This window comes from Prionailurus viverrinus, chromosome D1 (assembly GCF_022837055.1).
Source record: "Prionailurus viverrinus isolate Anna chromosome D1, UM_Priviv_1.0, whole genome shotgun sequence".
Taxonomy (NCBI): domain Eukaryota; kingdom Metazoa; phylum Chordata; class Mammalia; order Carnivora; family Felidae; genus Prionailurus; species Prionailurus viverrinus.
Genome location: NC_062570.1, coordinates 97,646,782 through 97,655,686, shown reverse-complemented (window position 1 = coordinate 97,655,686; position 8,905 = coordinate 97,646,782). Strand labels below are relative to the sequence as shown.

General features: G+C 53.9%; 1 non-coding gene across 1 annotated transcript; it reads left to right on the top strand.

Annotated features, from left to right (window-relative positions):
- The first annotated feature begins 247 nt into the window (after positions 1–247).
- Positions 248–332, top strand: TRNAR-UCG (transfer RNA arginine (anticodon UCG)). Its single transcript has one exon. It is a non-coding gene; the product is annotated as a tRNA-Arg (tRNA).
- The last annotated feature ends 8,573 nt before the right edge of the window (positions 333–8,905 follow it).

Genomic DNA, 8,905 nt, shown 5'->3' with positions numbered 1-8,905 from the left:
AAGCCAGCAAACCGGCCTGAGCCCTGGAGGCTTCAACTTCTTCCCCTGTCCTCCTCGTCCTCCCCGCTCCCTCCCTCTTCTCCCTTCCCTCTCCTCGCCCTCCTCAGGAAAGTGTTCTTACTTACCATGACCGATTAGAAGAGAAAATTCAGCCCAACAGCGTTTCGCGTAGGTATCTAAGAGCGCAGGAGAAGGAAGATTCCGTCTACTTCAAAAAGCCTGACTTAAAAGGTACATACGGGGCGCCGCCTGGGTGGCTCAGTCGGTTAAGCGTCTGACTTCGGCTCAGGTCGCGATCTCGCGGTTTGTGGGTTCGAGCCCCACGTCGGGCGTCGGGCTCTGGGCTGACGGCTCGGAGCCTGGAGCCTCTGCTTCGGGTTCGGTGTCTCCCTCTCTCTCTGCCCGCCCCCACTCGTGCGCTGTCTCTCTCGAAAATAAACAAACGTGAAAAAAAATGCATAAACAATTTTTTTAAAAAGGGTGAATATATGTACATCTGCTCACAATTGAAACATGCAAATGTCACCATGCCATCGACCTTGTGTGAGCACAGCTGGATGAATTAGGGGCACATGTATTACCAGAGTCCATAGTTTGGGCTAAGAAGCCGGGGACACAAGCTCTGGTGTTTGTGTGTGTGTGTGTTTTTGTGTGTTTCATATTTATTTATTTATTTTGAGAGAGAGAGAGAGATAAAAGCAAGTGGGGGAGGGGCAGAGAGAGAGGGAGACAGAGAACCCCACGCTGGCTCCGCAGCTGTCTGTGCAGAGCCCAGCACGGGGCTCGATCCCACAAACTGTGAGATCATGACCTGAGCCAAAACCAAGAATCAGATACTTAACTGACTGAGCCACCCAGGGGCCTCTGGTTTTTTTATTGTTTGTTTTAAGCCCATGACACAGAGCCAGGGAACAGGGTTCAGGGAGACCCTCGGAAGCACTAAGAATCCAATAACATCCCAGGAGAAATTTCCTACTCTAAGCAACCTCAACCAAAAGCTGGTAACTGCCCCCTGGGGGGGGGGGGTAGGCAAGCCCCAGTTAACTAGGATAATGGTTTTCTTTAGTGGATGCATATCTTTGAACTCCAGGAGGAATTGGGGTTACATGTAGACGAACTTATGGGAATCAAAACCATAGTACTCTATTTTCTGTTACATGCTTACATGCAATGCTAGGATAGTTTGGCCCATTAAAACAAGTCTAATCACTCTCGTTTAAAATGTAATTGAGTAATTAACTTCAGTGCATGAGTTTCAGCAGAAATCTGTGTAAGCTCGTGCTTGGTGGTAGAATATTTAAGAGAATCTTAGGTTCACCACCTATACTCATTGAATTCACTAGACGGAAAAGAATTGAGTACCAATGGAGATTTCCTGAAAAACAGGCATATGAATTAAAAAGGAAATATATCGGGGCGCCTGGGTGGCGCAGTCCGTTAAGCGTCCGACTTCAGCCAGGTCACGATCTCGCGGTCCGGGAGTTCGAGCCCCGCGTCGGGCTCTGGGCTGATGGCTCAGAGCCTGGAGCCTGTTTCCGATTCTGTGTCTCCCTCTCTCTCTGCCCCTCCCCCGTTCATGCTCTGTCTCTCTCTGTCCCAAAAATAAAATAAAACGTTAAAAAAAAAATTTTTTTAAAAGGAAATATAGGGGCACCAGGGTGGCTCAGTCGGTTAACTGTCCAACTTCGGCTCAGGTCATGATCTCATGGTTTGTGGGTTTGAGCCCCACATTGGGCTCTCTGCTGTCAGCACAGAGCCCACTTCAGATCCTCTGTCCCCCTCTCTCTGTGCCCCACCCCCGTGCTCGTGCACGCGCGCGCTCTCTCTCTCTCTCTCAAATAAATAAACCTTAAAAAAATCTAAAATTATAAAAAGGAAATCTAACTGATGAGTCCAAGACTCTTTTCAAGCTATCCCATACACTCAAAAAAGTGCCCACATCCCAGGGAGCCAGAAACCAATGGAGAAACCTCCTGGTGCTAGACCCTGGGTGTGGGGGAGGGGCATCCCTGCCCCACTCCACCCCTTCCGGTCTCACCCCCTCCAGGGGAAGCCATTCACTCAAAACATTAAGTTTATAAACACGACATGGATTGTGTAATTACTTAAATTTGTAAACAGGACTGAGCCATTCAAAGGCTTCTCCGAGAAGCGGTTGCTAAAACCCGCTCGATACAAACAGAAAGATTCCTAAGCAGACTTAAAGTCTTCAGAGAGAAGCAGGGTTAAGGAATTTCAGTTTAAAAAAGTGAACTCTAGTTATTTAACTCCAAGTAAACCTAGGAGTACATTGTCTTTTTTGGGCACGGCCAACCCCTTGAAACACCATGACAAAGCTTCCATGAACTTGCTAATGTCTGGTTCAAAGTCAATAGTCCCAAGTCCTGAAGGAATTTTCCCTCAAAGTATGCATCATGCCCGGTGACTTTCCTTAGGTGGAGGGCACATCCCCAGTACCCAAGGCTGGCTTCCAAAGATCTCGCTGTCTTCTTGAAATGACATTAAATTGTCCATGATTTGCTCCAAAGTGCTTCAGACAGATGACGGGGCGTATCTTTTATGTTACTTTTAAACTGTACTGTAGGGCAGTTAGTTAAAGCAAACGGAAGTACAGACTGGGGATGGGTGGTCAGCATTCGAAAGACAAATCGGAAGCCCACAAGTCACAGGGGTAGTACAGCTGATTCTCGAACCACAAGGGCGTTAGGGGCACGCCTCCGACCCCCTGCACAGGCAAACCTCCACCCATAACTTTTCACTCCATCAGCACTTCACTAATAGCCTGGGCCGGGGAAGCCTTACCAACAACATAAACCGTCAATTAACACATTTTGTATGCTGTTTCATATACTATATTCTTAAAGCAAGCTAAAGAGAATGTTATTAAAACTGTAAGGAAAACACATTTACAGTCCTTTTCTGTATTTTCCAAAAAACCCCTGGGGCACCTGGGTGGCTCAGTCGGTTAAGCGTCCGACTTCGGCTCAGGTCACGATCTCTCGGTCCGTGAGTTCGAGCTCCGCGTCGGGCTCTGTGCTGCCAGCTCGGAGCCTGGAGCCTGTTTCAGATTCTGTGTCTCCCTCTCTCTCTGACCCTCCCACGTTCATGCTCTGTCTCTCCCTGTCTCAAAAATAAAAATAAACGTTAAAAAAAATTAAAAAAAAAAAAACAACCTACGTATAAGTAGACCCACGCAGTTCAAACTCATGTTGCCCAAAGGGCCACTGTACAGGATTTCAGTTGCCTTGTCCCCAGTCAGCACCAGAAGGCTGGTTCCTTTGTATGATGGGTGAAGAATGACTTTTCCTCAGTGGGCGCAGGGGTGTAAGCAACGCGTGGATCGGAAATACTATCTAAGCACAGTCCCTCCTGCAGGAACAGGGTCTCGGAAACCCGTGCGTCCTACAGCCTTCAGAAAGGGCAGTAGGTTCCAAATTTCCATGCACTTGTTCATGCCTGTCAGTGGAGAATTTGGTTGCCTGCCTCCTTCTAGAATCTCAGCTGAGCTCAGCACTAGAATACTGTTGCACCTGCCTTGGATAGATCTTTCAAGGAAGGCACACCTAACCAGAGACCTGGGACTTTGTGGAGTTACATGGCTGACCGTCTGGGGGCCCGCTTGCTAACACACGATGCGTACTTGCTAATAGTCGTGTACCCGTGTGGCCAAATTTGGTGCGAGACTCCCTTTCATTGTAACTCCCCCCGGGTGGCCAGGTTGTGGGGCAGGAGGTGGGGAGGGCCGCTGTCCCTCTACTTGTAAGAAGCTGTTAAGAAGCTGTGGATATTTACGGAAGTGCGTCCAATATCTGTGGATGACTCCGTTGGTTCAGCAGAAAAGCCCGGCAGCGGGACGCGATGGTTTCAGACTCTGTGAAAACCTACCCGGGGGCTCTTGGCCTCAGCCCTGGCCAGTCCCACCCAGGACCCGAAAGTCTGGGTTGGGGTGGGAATTTCTCTTCCTTATGGTAGGGTCTGGGGCTCCCGTGAGACGTTCTGTCCTGTCCTCTACTTGAAGGCAAGCTTTGCACAGCCTAGCTCCCTATGTGTGCGCATCTCAGCGACAGCATGCAGGTTGGCTTGAAGGGTCAGTGACTTCTCTCCAAAGTGCTCCTTGGAGGTCCTTTTGAAAATAGCTCTTTGCCACTGTGCCTCTCTACCTCACCCCACTCCCTTCCTTCCTCCCTCCCTTCCCCCTCCCTTCTCCCCTTCCTTCCTTCCTTCCTTCCTTCTCCCTCCCTCTCTCCCTTTCCTTCACCCTGAGTGCGGAGCTCTCTAGGCCCAAATTGGGTATAAGCCGGTCATGCATACATCTCATAATTTAATTCTCTGGGACCCACGCTCAGCCTTCATGGACGCTGCCCTTTTCTTTACTTCCTGCTTCCTCCCTCCAACAGAGCGGCTCGAACTGGGGCCTGAAGAAATCATCTCCTTTTGGTCTAAACCCTCAAACTCCCTCCAGGCAGTTTCCCCTCCCTCCCCCCCCCACCCCAGCCACAGTAACGCCCCTGCCAGCGCCCCCACTAAAAATCCCCAGAAGCTTCCAGAACATTCCAGACTGCAGCAGGAGCAGCCTGTCCTTGAGCAGGCAGCCCCGGCACCTGACCCTCAGAGGATTCCTTCCACTCTGACGCCCTCAGACGTTCTAATGGCTTCCTTCCCCCAGCTGAGCCCCGGTCCCCAGCCGGCAGGGAGGCCTGCATTGTCTTCACATCCGCACCCATCTGCTGGTCTCCTTGTCCTCTGAGCCAGCCAGACAATCAACGTCGTGACGCTAGCAATTGGTTACTTGGAGGAAAACAGCTCTCATTGTATGAGGAAGGCAGCTGGGTGGAGGAAAAAGGTAGGCCGAAGTGGGTGCTATTTTCGGAACACTGGTCAAAGGTAATATGTAAATACGCTGCTTGTTAGGGTCTTTGCAAGAAGACAGCTGTCAACCAAACGATCTGCGAACAGTAGGGAAGGTGATTAAAAGGCTTTTTATTTGTGCCCAACGCCCCTCCGGCACAAGAAGTAGGCTCCCCGCTCACCCCACCTTTGCCTCCTGTCTGGCGCCTTTCCCAGCACCCAGGTGCTCCCGGATCTTAGATCCTGGCTCTGGGAGGTGACGGTGGACAGAGGGCCCCTCCTCCCTGCCTCTCACACAAGCAGTTTATCCAGTGACCGCCCATCCTGCCACTTCCTTCCTAACCTCAGGGGTCACTTTGTCCACAACAACTATATTTCCAAGGTCTCAGCGGGAACTGGGGCATTTGAACCCATTCGGATGGGGCTCTGGCTCTGCCCTTCTTCATCTTTGCTCTCTCCAGGTTCTGGGAGCATTCCTCAACCCTTAAGGACGTTGCAGAATCCAAGATTCTGAAAAGAACACGGGTTTGGGGGCAGAAAGACCTGGGTTTCAAACTGGTCCCTTGGACTCACTAGCTGGGTAACTTTGGGCAAGGCACTTAACCTCTCTGAGCCTCTGTTTCCTCATTTGAAAGGTGGAGATTTCACCTAGATTCCTCCGTGTGGAGGGGAGAAAGGACCCTGGGCTGCATGGTGAATCTGAGCCTGGCCGGCTGGCCTGGTGCACGGCTGTCTGGCAGGCGTGGCTAAGGGTGATGTCTCCCAGCCCTGCAGTGGGCTGTGTTTCTATAGCTGGAGAGCCCCCGCCCCGGAGCGCAAAGAGGCCTCGGAGACTCGGACTGGGGAGCAGCCCAATCCAAGGGGCCCCGGGGTCGGTGGAGGTGGGGGGTAGGGGTAAGAACCGCAGTCTCGGATGTCACCCTCTGAGCCGGGAGCTGTCATTAGTTGTTCTGGCCCATAATTGGGCTGTAATCGCCCTCTGGCCCCAGACGAGTTTGGGGACCGTGATTATCTGCGATTAGTCTCTTCGTGCCTCAGAATGCTGATTCCACACTGTCCCCTCTGCTCCCACCCCAGCCCTTCCAGACGGGCCTGCAGGAGCACGCAGATAAGAGCTTCTTGCTCAGAGACCTGCACAGAAAGCTCTTGCCTCCCCTTGGCTAAGCCCACGCAGACCCTGGCCCGACACCAGAAAATGGGTTCAACCCCACTGCTCCGGTTCCGAACGGCGGGAGCTAGCATCCTTCCTCCCCTGCTGGCGGGAGACACAGGCTCACACAAAGTAAAATCGGCCCAGGGCAGGGTGGCCCGGTGGTGTGAGTGCAGACTGAAGGTGGGCCAGCCAGGGGTCCCACACTTGCTCTGCTCCTTAGCTGTTTGGCCTCGGGCAAGTTATGAAGCCCTTCTGGGTTTTTCTCACCTGTGCAGCGGGGACCCACCCCACGATGCTGCAGCCAGGATTGCGTAGGTTCCGACAGCTCATCCGCCCCAGGGCAGCTAGTCCCCACGTTGTCACCGGGCTCCTCCTACGTGGCCGGCACGCACCTGCAGTCATAGGGGAGCAGGACAGAGACCTGGGGTTCAAGATGCTTTCATCCTGGGGGGACAGAACAGACTCGCACGTCCATACAGCGGTTTCGTGGATGGAGCACTACCGTGGGGCCCGGCAGGAGTGCTCACGGGACGCACTGCCCTAGCGGGGAGTTGGGGAGGCAGGGAGGCATGCTCAGAGGAGGCTGCCTTTGATGGGCCTGAAGGCTGAGCAGGGTCCAGCCACGCCGTGGGGGAGCAGCGAGGACACAGCTCTCAGAGGCGAACGGGTCAGGAGGGCCACTGGACTGCCAGCATCCCGACAGAGGGTACAGGGGACCATCACACGGGCCCCGTTGGCCACTGCGGGGCGCGTGCATTTCATGCGAGTCACAACACGGGGGGTGCCGCTGGCGGGCTTGGAGCGGGAGTGATGAGGCCAGTTTTTAGCTTTAGGGATCGTGCTTTGGTGGCGTGCCCGGGATGAATTACCGGGGGGCCCGGGGGGAGGCAGGAGGCCGGCTGGGGGGCTGTGGCCATAACAGTACAGGCCCCCGAGGGCAGCGGCCTCGGCATGGCGTGCAACGGGGCCGGGAGCAGAAGGTAGGTTTTGCGATTTGTCCCAGAAGTTGGGTCGACAGAACTGGCCGTGGGGTTGGACGCGGGCGTGGCGGAGAGAGGGTTTGTGTTCTCACAAAGCAAACGAGTGGACGGTGCCGTCTTCTGCTGAAGTGGGGAAGGCTTGGGGCCGGTGGAGGGTTTTCAGAGAGCCCGCGAGACCCCCAAAAGTGGAGACGCCCAACAGGGAGCTGAAGCACGGCACCAGGAGCAGCAGGGACCAGTCGGGACAGGGGGCACAGGTGAGAGTTTTCAGCGGGCAGGGGGCGTGTAGAGACACGGACGCGTTGAGGGCCTCGTGGCAGTGAGTGTAGAGGGCTGGAGACAGAGCGCTGGAACTTTCCGCGTCCCGCATTCGGGTCGGGATGAGAAAGACTGCGCAGCAGGGAAGGCCGCAGAGGAGACCGGGCGAGGTGAATGCCTGGCAGCCGGCAGACTCGAAGCCGGGAGGCCAGTGCGGGCACCTAGCATCTGCTCAATAAACAAGAGCTGTTCTCATCAGTATCAGCGGGCAGTGACGTAATAGGGTTTCTTGCATTGTGCTTTGGGAGCAAGCCTACCCCTGCAGTCAAAGAAGACTTCTTGAAGGAGGTGGCATTTGACCGACATTTTGTGGCGGGAGCAGACCTGCTACAGAAAGAGGGCGCGATTTCCTCCTTTCCTTCCTTCCTTCCTTTTAGTAAGCAGTTTTTGATCTTTACTGTGTTCTGGGATGGGGAGGACAGCTTTCCCGTTCCTCCCCTGCTCGTCCAGCTCTCCGTGCAGAGCCTGACAGAGGGATTCAAGCTGCAGCACGTGCAGTTCATGACGCTTGGACCATCCACACCTCAGGGGCTTCCCCCTGCTCCCGAGTGTGGACCGAATCTCAGTGTGGTCCGGCCTATGTCTTCAGTCCCCTCCGTCCACTTTCCCTGCCCAGTGCTCTAGGCTCACGGGTCTTATTCAGACCCTCTGAAATGTGCTCTGCTCCCACCACCTCAGGGCCTTTGCTCATGCCATACTTTGTATCGGGAACACTCTTTCCTCACCCCTGTGTAGCCTACTCCCATCCATCAGATCAAATGTCTTCTTAGGGAAGACTGCCGACTCCATGGAGCGGATCGGGTCTGCCAACTACCCCTCCTCCGAGCATCCCATGTAGAGCACCCCAGCTCCTACTGTTGCTAGCACCTACCACGATGCCGTTTACGTACCTGGGCTGCTATTTGGTACGCGTTGACCTCCCCTCACTAGACGGCAAGCTCGCAGGATCTGCATCAGTTTTAAACACCGCTGACGCCCCAGAGCTAGCATTTATTAGGCGCTTACTGTATGCAAATTAGCGCATTTGATCCAAGAATCAACTCTATGAGGAAAATACTGCAATCACCATTCTACAGATGTGGGAATGAAGCAGATTGGGCATTTGAACCCCCGGCCGTCTAGTTCCAGAGGCCCTGTTCCTAACCACAGGGCCGTGCTGCCTGGCTCAGGGAAGGCATTCAGTGAGTATTTCTCACGTATTCCTTTCTCCCTTCATCTCTCCAACAAGTGCTTTTGAGTATCCACTGGTAAAGCGCGGAGGCCCTATTTTAGGTGCTAGGGACACGGCAGTGAAGAAACTGGGTTCCTGGCATCTTGGAGGGTACATCCTAGTAGAGGCCAGACAATAAACAACATATACCGTCTTGTGTCAAAAGATGCCAGGAGGAAACGTAGAGCCAGGGAAGGGGCAGAAGGGCCAGGGAGGGGCCCTTGGGACAGGACGGTCAGGGAAGGCCTGTCGGGGTTGTTGACCCTCCAGAGAGACCTGAATACACTGGGGGAGGCCAGCCTGTGGATGTCTTGGGAAAGCAGATGCTGTAAGGAAAAGTCGGGAGAGAGAGATGAGATGGTCGGGGGTGCGGGTGGGGAAGTCGTGGTGGAGCTG